Consider the following 13,465-nt stretch of genomic DNA (forward strand, 5'->3'; position numbering starts at 1 on the left):
TCTTGTTAACTTTCTGTCTCGTTGATCTGTCTAATGTTGACAGTGGAGTGTTGAAGTCTCCCATTATTATTGTATGGGAGTCTAAGTCTCTTTGTAAGTCTCTAAGGACTTGCTTTATGAATCTGGGTGCTCCTGTATTGGGTGCATATATATTTAAGAGAGTTAGCTCTTCTTGTTGAATTGATCCCTTTACCATTATGTAATGGCCTTCTTTGTCTCTTTTGATCTTTGATGGTTTAAAGTCTGTTTTATCAGAGACTAGGATTGCAACCCCCGCTTTTTTATGTTCTCCATTTGCTTGGTAGATCTTCCTCCATCCCTTTATTTTGAGCCTATGTATGTCTCTGCATGTGAGATGGGTCTCCTGAATACAGCAGACTGATGAGTCTTGACTTTTTATCCAGTTTGCCAGTCTGTGTCTTTTAATTGGAGCATTTAGTCCATTTACATTTAAGGTTAATATTGTTATATGTGAACTTGATCCTGCCATTATGATATTAACTGGTTATTTTGCTCGTTAGTTGATGCAGTTTCTTCCTAGCCTCGATGGTCTTTACATTTTGGCATGTTTTTGCAATGGCTGGTACCAGTTGTTCCTTTCCATGTTTAGTGCTTCCTTCAGGGTCTTTTGTAAGGCAGGCCTGGTGGTGACAAAATCTCTAAGCATTTGCTTCTCTGTAAAGGATTTTATTTCTCCTTCACTTATGAAACTTAGTTTGGCTGGATATGAAATTCTGGGTTGAAAATTCTTTTCTTTAAGAATGTTGAATATTGGCCCCCACTCTCTTCTGGCTTGTAGAGTTTCTGCCGAGAGATCTGCTGTTAGTCTGATGGGCTTCCCTTTGTGGGTAACCCGACCTTTCTCTCTGGCTGCCCTTAAGATTTTTTCCTTCATTTCAACTTTAGTGAATCTGGCAATTATGTGTCTTGGAGTTGCTCTTCTCCAGGAGTATCTTCGTGGCATTCTCTGTATTTCCTGGATTTGAATGTTGGCCTGCCCTACTAGGTTGGGGAAGTTCTCCTGGATGATATCCTGAAGAGTGTTTTCCAACTTGGTTCCATTTTCCCCCTCACTTTCAGGCACCCCAATCAGACGTAGATTTGGTCTTTTTACATAATCCCATACTTCTTGCAGGCTTTGTTCATTTCTTTTTCTTCTTTTTTCTCTTGGTTTCTCTTCTCGCTTCATTTCATTCATTTGATCCTCAATCGCTGATACTCTTTCTTCCAGTTTATCGAGTCGGTTACTGAAGCTTGTGCATTTGTCACATATTTCTTGTGTCATGGTTTTCATCTCTGTCGTTTCGTTTATGACCTTCTCTGCATTAATTACTCTAGCTATCAATTCTTCCACTCTTTTTTCAAGATTTTTAGTTTCTTTGCGCTGGGTACGTAATTCCTCCTTTAGCTCTGAGAAGTTTGATGGACTGAAGCCTTCTTCTCTCATCTCGTCAAAGTCTTTCTCCGTCCAGCTTTGATCCGTTGCTGGCGATGAGCTGCACTCCTTTGCCGGGGGAGATGCGCTCTTATTTTTTGAATTTCCAGCTTTTCTGCCCTGCTTTTTCCCCATCTTTGTGGTTTTATCTGCCTCTGGTCTTTGACGATGGTGATGTACTGATGGGGTTTTGGTGTAGGTGTCCTTCCTGTTTGATAGTTTTCCTTCTAACAGTCAGGACCCTCAGCTGTAGGTCTGTTGGAGATGGCTTGAGGTCCACTCCAGACCGTGTTTGCCTGGGTATCAGCAGGAGAGGCTGCAGAAGATAGAATATTGCTGAACAGTGAGTGTACCTGTCTGATTCTTACCTTGGAAGCTTCCTCTCAGGGGTGTACTCCACCCTGTGAGGTGTGGGGTGTCAGACTGCCCCTAGTGGGGGATGTCTCCCAGTTAGGCTACTCATGGGTCAGGGACCCACTTGAGCAGGCAGTCTGTCCCTTCTCAGATCTCAACCTCCGTGTTGGGAGATCCACTGCTCTCTTCAAAGCTGTCAGACAGAGTCGTTTGTGTCTGCAGAGGTTTCTGCCGCTTTTTTGCTGCTGTTGTTGTTGTTGTTGTTTAGCTGTGCCCTGTCCCCAGAGGTGGAGTCTACAGAGACAGGCAGGTTTCCTTGAGCTGCTGTGAGTTCCACCCAGTTCGAGCTTCCCAGCGGCTTTGTTTACCTACTTAAGCCTCAGCAATGGCGGACGCCCCTCCCCCAGCCTTGCTGCTGCCTTGCGGTTAGATCACAGACTGCTGTGCTAGCAGTGAGGGAGGCTCGGTCTGCGTGGGACCCTCCAGGCCAGGTTTGGGATATAATCTCCTGGTGTGCCCTTTGCTTAAAGTGCAGTATTGGGGTGGGAGTTACCCGATTTTCCAGGTGTTGTGTTTCTCAGTTCCCCTGGCTAGGAAAAGGTATTCCCTTCCCCCTTGCACTTCCCAGGTGAGGCGATGCCTCGCCCTGCTTCAGCTCGCTGGTCGGGCTGCAGCAGCTGACCAGCACCGATTGTCCGGCACTCCCTAGTGAGATGAACCCAGTACCTCAGTTGAAAATGCAGAAATCACCGGTCTTCTGTGTCGTTGGCACAGGGAGTTGGAGACTGGAGCTGTTCCTATTCGGCCATCTTGCTCCGCCGCTGTCAAGTTATTTTTGATGACCCTCTTTCTTTAATCCCTAAATATTTTTAAAAAATAAGTTCTCATTTATTTTATTAAAAATTGGCTTTTGGTTGGGCATGGTGACTCATGCCTGTAATCCCAGCATTTTGGAAGCCTGAGGCAGGAGGATCACTTGAGGCTAGGAGTTAGAGATGAGCAAGGGGAAACACTGTGAGACTTTGTCTCTGAAAATATTTTAAAAATTGTATTATTTAAAAGTACTTTATAGGTCATCATTCTTATGGGCTTCAACATGATTCAAGTTGTCAAATCCCTTGTACCTTCATTACTATCTTAGTTTCCTGATTGGTCCTCTGACTTATTTTCTTCAGCTTGTATAATGTTTTTTATCATGTTATTCTTAATATTTATAAAACACTGTAAGCCCAAAAATCTCCACCTGGTTTTTGAAGCTTACATAATCTAGATCCACCATGCTGCGTAAATTTTATTCCCAACATACACCCTTCTTAAAGCTCAGATGTTTCCCCACAAACAGGTATTACTTTTAACTTCTATTATTTGCTAATACCTGTGACTCTTTTTTTCTGGGTTGATTTTTTTCCTCTTCCAAATGGAATTGTAAACATTTGAATGTCAAAATCTAGTTTTAATTGTTGAATTGTATCAATTCTAAAATGCACATTTCTTACATTATTAACTTCCTGAAAATGAGGGTGTATCTTTTAATCAATAATGTCTTAAACATTTTAATACAGTTCAATTGGTAATATTTATTTATTTATGTTTTTCGTGGTACATAAAATAATAGTGTCCATAATCAATGGCATTTTAAATTCAATGAAATGCCTTTTTTTTTTTTTTTGCACCTTGATAGTCTTTAATGGAGTATTTAGCTCATTGCAGACACTCCAAAAAAGTTTGTTGGTTGATTGTATGGTTTTGAAGCATAAGTGGCTGCCATAAAGATAACCTGCATGTCTAGCATATACCTAATTTCAAAATTAAATTTTAAAATGGTTTGTTTTTTGAAGTGAAGTAAAAAAATAATTAGATAATTATTGATGGCAGCAGTGGCCCATCTGGAGCAACAGCTGTGAAGATGCTGGCTGCAGGAGGGATAGGGGGTGGTGGCTGGGGTTGTGTGTTCTGTGGAGCAGCATAAGCCAGGAACAGGTGTGAGACCTGCCCTCTACTGAGTTGGCAGGGCAGGAGCCCTGCACTCCCAGGCACAGTTGCAGCTGCACAGCTGTGGCTCTGAACCCAGAAAGGGTTCTTACAACCTCAGAAGTGCCTGCTGTCTGGCCTCCCACTGTCTGGCCTCTGCCTGCTCCTGGTGCCCACTCTAGTGCAAGCCTCGGTGCTGTCACAACCCAGCCAGGTGTGCACGTGTTCAGGCCAGTGCTGACATGCCAGCCCCCTACCACCTCAGCTCTCTTGGGACTTTGGGCACTGACAATCATGGGAGGGCAGTCAGGGGTGCTGAGGGAAGCTTGGCGTGGGCCTGCAGGCACCACTGGGCAATAACAGCCTGGGCACTGTGGATAGCATGTTGATAGTGGGAGACAGACAGGTTCCTGTGTGGAAAAGGGCAGGTCCCTGGTGAAACTCCACCTTCAAGCCAGGGACCCCTTGAAGCATGAGGGCTGGGCTGTCAGTTTCAGTTAGAGTCTGAACCCTGGAGTGACAACTTATGATGCCATTTCTGGTCCCACCCATGGCTGCCCATGGACCAATCAACATGCACTTCTTCCCTTCTGAAGTTCATAAAAACCCCAGGACTCAGCCAGACTCTCAGAGACAGGATGACCTGTCTGTGCACAGGAGCTACCCACTCTGGGTCTCATCTCTGCAGAGGGTTGCAGATTCAATGGCACAACCTGGCTGCAGAAAGGAGTTACCCACTTCAGGTTTCCTGAGAGCTTAATGTTGCTCAATAAAGCACCTCTTCGCCTTGCTCACCCTTCAATTGTCCATGTACCTCATTCTTCCTGGACACCGGACAAGAACTCAGGACCTACCAAATGGTGGGACTGAAAGAGCTGTAACACAAACAGGGATGAAACACTACACGCCCCTGCCACTGCCTGCTCGCCAAGTTGTGGGTGACAAGAAGGCGAGAAGATTTGCCACCCTTTGGGGTGTTCAGACCTGGGGGCTCCCCAAACCAGGGCTGTGACACCCTCTTTGGGGCTCTGCAGTTTTTGGCATCTTCAAGTTTCTGGGCACCACCGCATTCCCCTTCATACTCAGGTGCCCACAGTGGGAACTGCTTGCGATGCATCTGATCCAGCCACAGGCTTGTATGAAGCCAGAATCTGTGCTGGCATCTGGAGCTGACTACCCTGCTGCAGCAACCGATGTGCCTGACTGTGCACAGTGGCCCGACCTCCTGCTTGCTCATGGACGCATGCCTCACTGCTGTGTGCCTGGCTCCATTATCTTCTGAGGCATGGGATCCAGTCTGGTAGTGCAAGCTGAGCCCAGTCTGCCGGGTCAAGTGGGCAGAATGAGTCCATCAGGCCAGAGAAAAACTTGGGCAAAGGCATCACCAGCCACAGAGGTTTATAGCTGGAAGAGTGACGCCCTAAGGATCCTGTGACAGTATGTGGAGACTGCTTTTTAAAAATACCATATATCACTATTCATTGTGATATTTTTAAAAAGTAGAAATAGAGAGCATCCCATGCTCTATTTCACTGAGCTTGAAAAATATCTCACTGGTTTTGGGAAATGTGAGATTCTTAAATATTAGCACAAACATACAAGGAATTGATATTTGAAAGGAAATGCAGAAAGTCTCTATATCTCAACTGGGCATGGTGGCTCATGCCTGTAATCCCAGAACTTTGGGAGGCTGAGGCAGGTGGATCACAAGGTCAGGAGTTCAAGACCGGCCTGGTCAGCATGGTGAAATCCCGTCTCTACTAAAACTACAAAAAATTAGCCAGGCGTAGTGGTGTGTGCCTGTAGTCCCAGCTACTCAGGAGGCTGAGGCAGGAGAATCGCTTGAACCCAGGAGGCAGAGACTGCAGTGAGCCGAGATCACACCATTGCACTCCAGCCTGAGCAACAGAGCGAGACTCCATCTCAAAAAAAAAAAAAGGAAGTTTTTATATCTGTTTGTATGACTATATATATTTGGCAGAGCTAATGTTTTATTTTGGGGGAAAAAAAAAAAGCTATTGAATTGTTTTGTAGCTGGAGGCATGGGCAAGGGGAGTCCTCAGGTAGTAAACTCCCCCCTCCGCGGATGGGCTGAGGGCTAAGACTGAGGCTCAGGTGGGTCTCCCATTCCCTGTGCTACCCTTCACAGCAGGCTCCCTCACGGGCTCTGGTGCAGCCATAGGAGGGGCAGGCTGGGAGGGGCTGCCGTGGCTGTTCACTTGGACAGGACGTCAGAGGACTTGGACATCAGCTTCCCATCACAGGTCTCGATCTTCTTCACAACCACGGCCCTGGTGTAGCTGGTGCAGCTGAAGGAGCTAGAGCCTGTGCCAGAGCCAAAGCTGGAGCCCAGGTCATAGTTAAGGACGGGACTTGTGAGACACCCATAGGCCGAACTCAGACCACCTGCATAGCTGTTGGTGGTCTTTGTATGGATGCTCATGTTCCGCATCCCAGACTCCAGCCGGCTCTCCTCGCCCTCCAGCAGCTTCCTGTAGGTGGCGATCTCGAGGTCCAGGGCCAGCTTGGCATTCATCAGCTCCTGGTACTCACGCAGCTGCCGCACCATGTCCTGCTTGGCCCGCTGCAGTGCGGCCTACAGCTGGGACAGCTTGGCATTGGCATCCTTAATGGCCAACTCCCCGCGCTGCTCGGCATCTGCAATGACGGCCTCCAGGGAACCCCTCTGGCCTTTGAGACTCTCAGTCTCAGCCTGGAGCTGGCTGATGTTCCTGTTCATCTCGGAGATCTCAGCTTTTGTATGCCTCAGGTCATCCAGCATCTGCAGCTCCTCATACTTGATCTGGTACCGGCTGTGGTTGGTGATCTCGTACTGCGCCTTGACCTCAGCGATGATGCTGTCCATGTCCAGGGAGCTGCTGTCGTCCATGGACAGCACCACAGACGTGTCTGAGATCTGGGACTGCAGCTCTGGGATATCCTCTTCATACAGCTGCCTGAGGAAGTTGATTTCGTCAGTCAGCCCTTCCAGGCGAGACTCCAGCTCTACCTTGTTCATGTAAGCTTCATCCACATCCTTCTTGATGAGGACAAATTCATTCTCTGTCTCTCTACACTTATTGATCTCATCCTCATACTTGTTCTTGAAGTCCTCCACCAGCCCCTGAATGTTACCAAGTTCCGCCTCCAGCTTCAGCTTCTCCTGGCCCACAGTCTCCAGCTGCTGCCTAAGGTTGTTGATGTAGCTCTGGAACATGTTGTCCATGTTGCTCTGAGCCGTCTTCTGCTGCTGCAGGAGGCTCCACTTGGTCTCCAGCATCTTGTTCTGCTACTCCAGGAACCATACCTTATCTATGAAGGAGGCAAACTTGTTGTTGAGGGTCTTGATCTGTTCCTTCTTCTGGGTATGCACTGCCTGGATGCTGGGGTCCACCTCCAGGTTAAGGGGGCTCAGCAGGCTCTGGTTGACAGTGACAATAGTGATGCCTCCCATGCCACTGACCCCACCATAGCCTCTGCCCAGGCCACCCCTGAAGCTGCGGCTGCCCACTCGGGAGAAGCTCGAGGAGCTGATGCAGGCATCAGGCCCACTCGTGTAGGAATGGCTGCTGAAGGCCAGGGGATCAGAGATGGACACCTTGTAGGACTTCTGGGTCACCCTGATGGACATGGTGGAGGCAGGAGTGGAGGCAGGCAGGCTGAACCAGGTGGAGTTTCCGGAAGGAGTGGAGAAGCTGCTTCTTGATTGACTTCTTATATTATCAATATAATATAAATAACTAAGGCTGGACTTGGTGGCTCACGCCTATAATCCCAGCACTTTGGGAGGCTGAGGTGGGTGGATCACCTGAGGCCAGGAGTTGGAGACCAGCCTGACCAACAAGGTGAAACCCCATCTCTACTAAAAATACAAAAAATTAGCCGGGCATGGTGGCCCTTGCGTGTAGTCCCAGCTACTTGGGAGGCTGAGGTGGGAGAATCACTCAAACCTGGGAGGTGGAGGTTGCAGTGGGCCAAGATTGCGCCACTACACTCCAGCCTGTGCGCCAGAGCAAGACTCCATCTCTCTCTCTCTCTCTCTCTCTCTCTCCACACACACGCACACACACATACATATACAAAATCACACATATATAACCAAAAAATGTTGTGTAATCAAAATACTCTAATAAAAAATTTATACATAAGGAATTACATTCATGAAGAAAGTTTACATTCAAACTTGTTTTAATTGAAATTTTTAAGAAGTCTTCTAAAGGATCACACAGGAAGCAGGTGCCATAATCGTGAGAGGAATTTTGTGGGTTTTGTTTTGTTTTGTTTTGAGACAGGGTCTCTCTCTTTGTCACCCAGGCTGTAGTACAGTAGTATGATTTTGGCTCACTGCAGTCTCGACCTCCTGGGCTCCAGCAATCCTCCTACCTTAGCCCCCTAAATAACTAGTACTATAGGTGTGTGCCATCATGCCCAACTACTTCTTCTATATTTTTTGTAGAGACTGGGTTTCACCATGTTGTCCAGGCTGGTCTGCAACTCCTGAGCTCAAGTGATCTGCCCGACTCGGCCTCCCAAAGTGCTGGGATTACAGGGGTGAGCCAACGTGCTTGGCTGAATTTTGTTTTTCTCTATATTCATTTCAGGCTGTGTCTGCATGTTCTTAGTGAAGTGCAGAATTGAGATTACTAACTCAGGCTAGAAATTGTAATGCAATGGGGAGGATTTTTGATTATTTATAAATGATTTTTACCCATATAATTCACATCCGAATTAATGAGGATTATAGATTTTATTATGTAACATGTCAGAGCATGTAATGTAGTGGGATAAAAGTGGATCTTAGAATTCAACAGACCAGTGGCCGGGTGCGGTGTCTCATGCCTGTAATCCCAGCACTTTGGGAGGCCAAGGCGGGTGGATCACCTGAGGTTGGGAGTTCGAGACCAGCCTGGCCAACATGGAGAAACCCTGTCTCTACTAAAAAAAAAAAATACAAAAATTAGCCAGGTATGGTGTCACTTGCCTGTAATTCCAGCTACTCAGGAGACGGAGGCAGGAGAATCGCTTGAAGTCAAGAGGTGGAGGTTGCAGTGAGCTGAGATCAAGCCACTGTACTACAGCCTGGGCGACAGAGCAAGACTCAGTCTCAAAAAAAATTTTAAAAATTAAAGAATTCAACAGACCTGAGACTAAGTATACAAGATCCACTGCTTACTACTTCATTGTGATTTAGCCACTTTATCTAAAAGTGGGATTTTGTGAGGATTAGAGGTAATGCTCAGAAAATGCCTAGCATAGCACTTCACATAGACACTCTAAATCTGTTAGGAGAGAAGAATTATACAGAGAACACAGGAACATATTCTAGGATGTATTCACTTCACACTTTTCCCTTTTCCTCAGATCCAAGGCCCTTTAGTCCTTGTAAGGATGTACCCTTTCTTGCAGGACAATCTCTTACCATTCACACGTCAGCATAGGCAATGCCTTCTCCGGGGTGGAATGCTGCCCTCTCCCTCTGGCCTGGGTCTAATAACATTTTGCCTCTTATTTCTCTCCTGCCAGCACTCTAAGCTAGCTTTGTGTAAAGGATTTTTGCCCTTAAGGGACTTTTTGGAAAGCCATACAGTGCAGTGGAACAAGCACTGTATATTGAGTCAAGGGACCTGGGATTATAAGGGATGTGAACTTGGGCAAATCAGTTTACTTTTTTGCACCTTGGTTCTTCTGCAAAATGTTGATATGAGTTGGGTAGCATCTAGGTGTCAGGATATTAACAACCAATGTTACTGCAGACATTAATATTCTAGTATTACCAGCAGGGACTGCAGCTATCAGTATGTAACCAACAACTCTACCCATCCTCTACAGAATGATGTGGTGTATAGAATATGGACTCATGAGTAAGATAGAACTGTGTTCAACCTTGTTACTCAGATCTGTTACCTAACAGATGTGAACTGTGTGACCATAGGCTGTGTCCTTAGGTTCCAAGTTAAATGTCCTTCTTTATAAAAAGAGAATGGATACCTATTTTATTAGGTTATCATAGGGATTGAATCAGATACTGTTTTTATATTCCTGGGACATAGATCTGTTCTTGTTGAAGGCGTCTTTAAATCCATTATAGTGCACAGTCTTCATCTTACCCAACACTATCAACAGCATATGAAACAGCTGATCACACTCTGCACTTTAATACATTTTCTTTACTTGTACTCTCAGAACTCTCTCTCTCTCATTCATTTTCATTCAACTCCCTAACCTCTCCTTGTTAGTCACTTTGGTATGGATGAGGCTTCTCTATCAACCCTCACTACCAGGCCATCTCATTCAGCTCCATGGCTTTATATAGCATCTTTAAGCTGATTACTCCAGAAGTTGCATTTCCAACAGATACCTCTCTTATGAAGTCCAGATTCATATGTATAGCTGCCCACTTGATGTCTCCATTTGGCTGACTAATTGACATCTCCATTTGGCTGACTAATAGGAGTATTAAACTTAACAAGTCACAAACTTCTCATATTCACATCACCTCTTTCTTGGTAACTGGCAAATCTATTCTTCAGTTGCTTAGGCTAAGAACTTTGGAATTATCCGAATCACTCCACATCAGTCTACTAACAGATTCTCTTGGCATGATTCTCATGTGTCCCTAGAATCTGACAACTTCTTACCTTCCTTCTGTTGCCATTCTAGCCCAAGCAGCTGTCATCTTCCATCTGGACCTCTGTAGTAGTCTCCTAACAACAAGCAGGAAAGGGAGCTCCCTTTCCTTATAGTAGCCAGGAAGACCCTCCTATGGCATAAGCAATGTCATGTCACTTGTCATAGGTTAAGTTTCCTGGAAGCTGACTGAGGTAGAGTTTAGCATGTAAGACTTTTCAAAGAGTGCCCTTGGGATCAACACTTGTGGAAGGGAAGAAGAAAGCAGAATTGGGCAGACACAGAAGTTAAGTGGCTATACAGATCCAATGACAGGCTTAGCCAACCACATGTTAGCTTTTCAGAGCTAGAATGGCTCCTCAGAATTGTTCCAAATTGGGCTAACACACAGATCTTTATGCTCCCTCATCAATCAGCCATGGATGTGGTCTATTCCATAAGGGACACAACCTCAGCAAAGCAGCCCTCTGCAGCTGCAGCAGTCCCTGAAGGGATTGTTACCATTGTTACCTACCAGTCAGCCAATAGTACACCCGGTAGTGGAGACAATAGGTATTCATTGAAGAAGGATCTGGGTAGCACAACACAGGATCCATCATATGACTCCTTTCCCCAGTTCCTTCCTGTGGCTTCCCATCACTCAGAATACAAGCCAAAGTTCTTATCATTTCTCTCTGTCCACATCTCCTCCAACTCTTTCCCTTAATTCACTCCCTTAAAGCCAAGTTAGCTACCCAGGTGTTTCTTGAACCTCTCCATCTCCTACTAGTGCACTCCTGTTTCAGCACTTGGCATAGACATTCCAAATCTGTCAGAAGATTTAGACACTTGGCTATGAAGCTATTCCCCCATATATCTACAGGGCTGGCTTCTGCACTTTATTCAAGTCTCTGTTCAATTTTCACTGAATCAGAAGTGCTTTCTCTTACCACCCTAAAGCAAATAACACACTGCCCTCTCACTCCGTTCCCTTATTTTGCTTGATTTTTTTTTTTAGCATTTAAATTGTGACCCAACATTGGTATATGTATATTTGTTTCTTGCTCCCTCCACTTGGATGTAAGATCCATGAAATAAGGGACTTTGTTTTTATTCATTGCTATATTTCCAATGACTGTCACAGTGCCAGGCACATAGTTGATGCTCAATAAATATTCGGTAACTGTAATTATTTTGGAAGCAGGGCAGTATTCTACAGTAACTAAGAATTAAGGCACTGGACGGAAACAAACATAGGTTTTGTGATTCTAAACTCATGAGCTGTGAAATGTAGACTATGTGATATGCTTTCTCTGTACCTGAGTTTTTCCCAGTTGTAAAATGAAGATGATTATAATAGTAGGTACATAATAGGTTAGGGGTGAGGTCAAATAGGATAATGCATGTAAAGCATTGTTAAACAGCTAAGTGATAATACTAAGAATCTAAAATTGTTTATAAGCACAGTGCCTACCATGCAGTAAATGCTTAATAGTACTTATTTTTTTGATCATTATTATGATAAATATATGGATTGATTTATGGTTAGAGTTGTTTTTTGATGAGCCTGTGATTGTTGTTTTAAAAATGCAAATAGTTTCTTCAATTTTTCATTTTAGGATGTCCTGCAGATAGCCTGAGCTTATATATATTTTTTTCTTTTTCTTTTTTTTTCTTTTTTTTTTTTTTTTTTTTTTGAGACAGGGTCTTACTCTGTTGCCCAGGCCGGAGTACAGTGGCATAATCATGGCTCACTGCAGCCTCAGACTCCTTAGCTCAGGTGTTCCTCCCACCTCAGCCTCCCAGGTAGCTGGGACTACAGGCACGTGCCACCAAACATGGCTAATTTTTTTGTATTTTTTTAGTGGAGTTGAGGTTGCATCATGTTGCCCAGGCTGGTCTCGAACTCCTGGGTTCAAGCAATCCACCCATTTTGGCCTCCCAAAGTGCTGGGATTACAGACATGAGCCACTGTACCAGGCCTGTTCTCTTTCCAAGAGGGAGAAATTTGGTTTATATCTTGGTCTGCTGAGGCTGCTCTAACAAAATGCCATAAACTATGTTGCTTAAACAACCAAAATAAATTTTCTTACAGTTCTGGAGGCTGAGAAGTACAAGATCAAGGTGCTGGCTTATTCAGTTCCTGGTGAGAGCTCTCTTCTTGGCTTGCAGACAGCCAGCTTCTTCTTATTTCCTCATACTGTCTTTCCTCGGTCCATACAGGGGAGCTGGAAGATCTCTTTCAGTTCTCCTGAAGCCACTAAACCCATCATGAGGACTCTACCCTAGGGTCTTAGTCTAATTCTAAATTACATCCTAAAAGTCCCATTTAAATACCATCACCTTGAGGTTTAAAGCTTTAACATATGCATTTTGAAGGGACAGAAATAGTCAATCCATAACAGTTGAATTTTATGTCAGAAAGTTTCAACAACAACACAAATTTTAATATGTGGTATTGGAAGAAAAGTTTTCATAAGTGCAACTTCTTCATTTTATATATGTGTTTATACATTGTGTTGAAATTCATTTAAAATTACATTTACTTTAATAGGGGTTTGAAAAATTTCTCTTTAAAGGAATCTTGTGATTTCTTTTGCAAAACTTTTTTTTGGTAATCAGAATCATCGTTCTATAATTTATTTATCTGTTTTATAAATTTGGATGCTTACACAATTGATTTTCTTAATTCTTCATATGGATGTATTTCATATGGATGTATTTCTTCATATGGATGACTTGCTGTAACTCTTCTTTAGGATGTATATTTACTGTATGAAATGAAAACGTAGGCTGAAAGTCAGAAAATACATAAATTTTAAGCTCTTGTCTATCTACATATATGAGAATAAATTTTAAAAAGATATCTTTTTTCCCCGTTTATTTAAATTGTTGCCTCACAAATATGCAAAACAACTTTATCTAGTAAACGTTCCTCTTGCATTAACAGCAAAAGGAGAATGTGTGAAGGATACAGGAAGCGAGAAGCAAAGTCCGCTCTAGCCCTCCTGAACTAGCCTAAAAGCAGACGGGCAGCAAAGGCTTTGGGATATAGGATGATTTGCAAGGTGACTCCGCCGGTCTCATTCAAGCGGTAGC

General features: G+C 44.4%; 1 pseudogene; it reads right to left on the minus strand.

Annotated features, from left to right (window-relative positions):
• Positions 1 to 5,975: 5,975 nt before the first annotated feature.
• Positions 5,976 to 7,391, minus strand: LOC103217469 (keratin, type II cytoskeletal 8 pseudogene; annotated as a pseudogene).
• Between the last annotated feature and the right edge of the window lie 6,074 nt (positions 7,392 to 13,465).

The sequence above is a fragment of the Chlorocebus sabaeus genome, chromosome 10 (assembly GCF_047675955.1).
Source record: "Chlorocebus sabaeus isolate Y175 chromosome 10, mChlSab1.0.hap1, whole genome shotgun sequence".
Taxonomy (NCBI): Eukaryota; Metazoa; Chordata; class Mammalia; order Primates; family Cercopithecidae; genus Chlorocebus; species Chlorocebus sabaeus.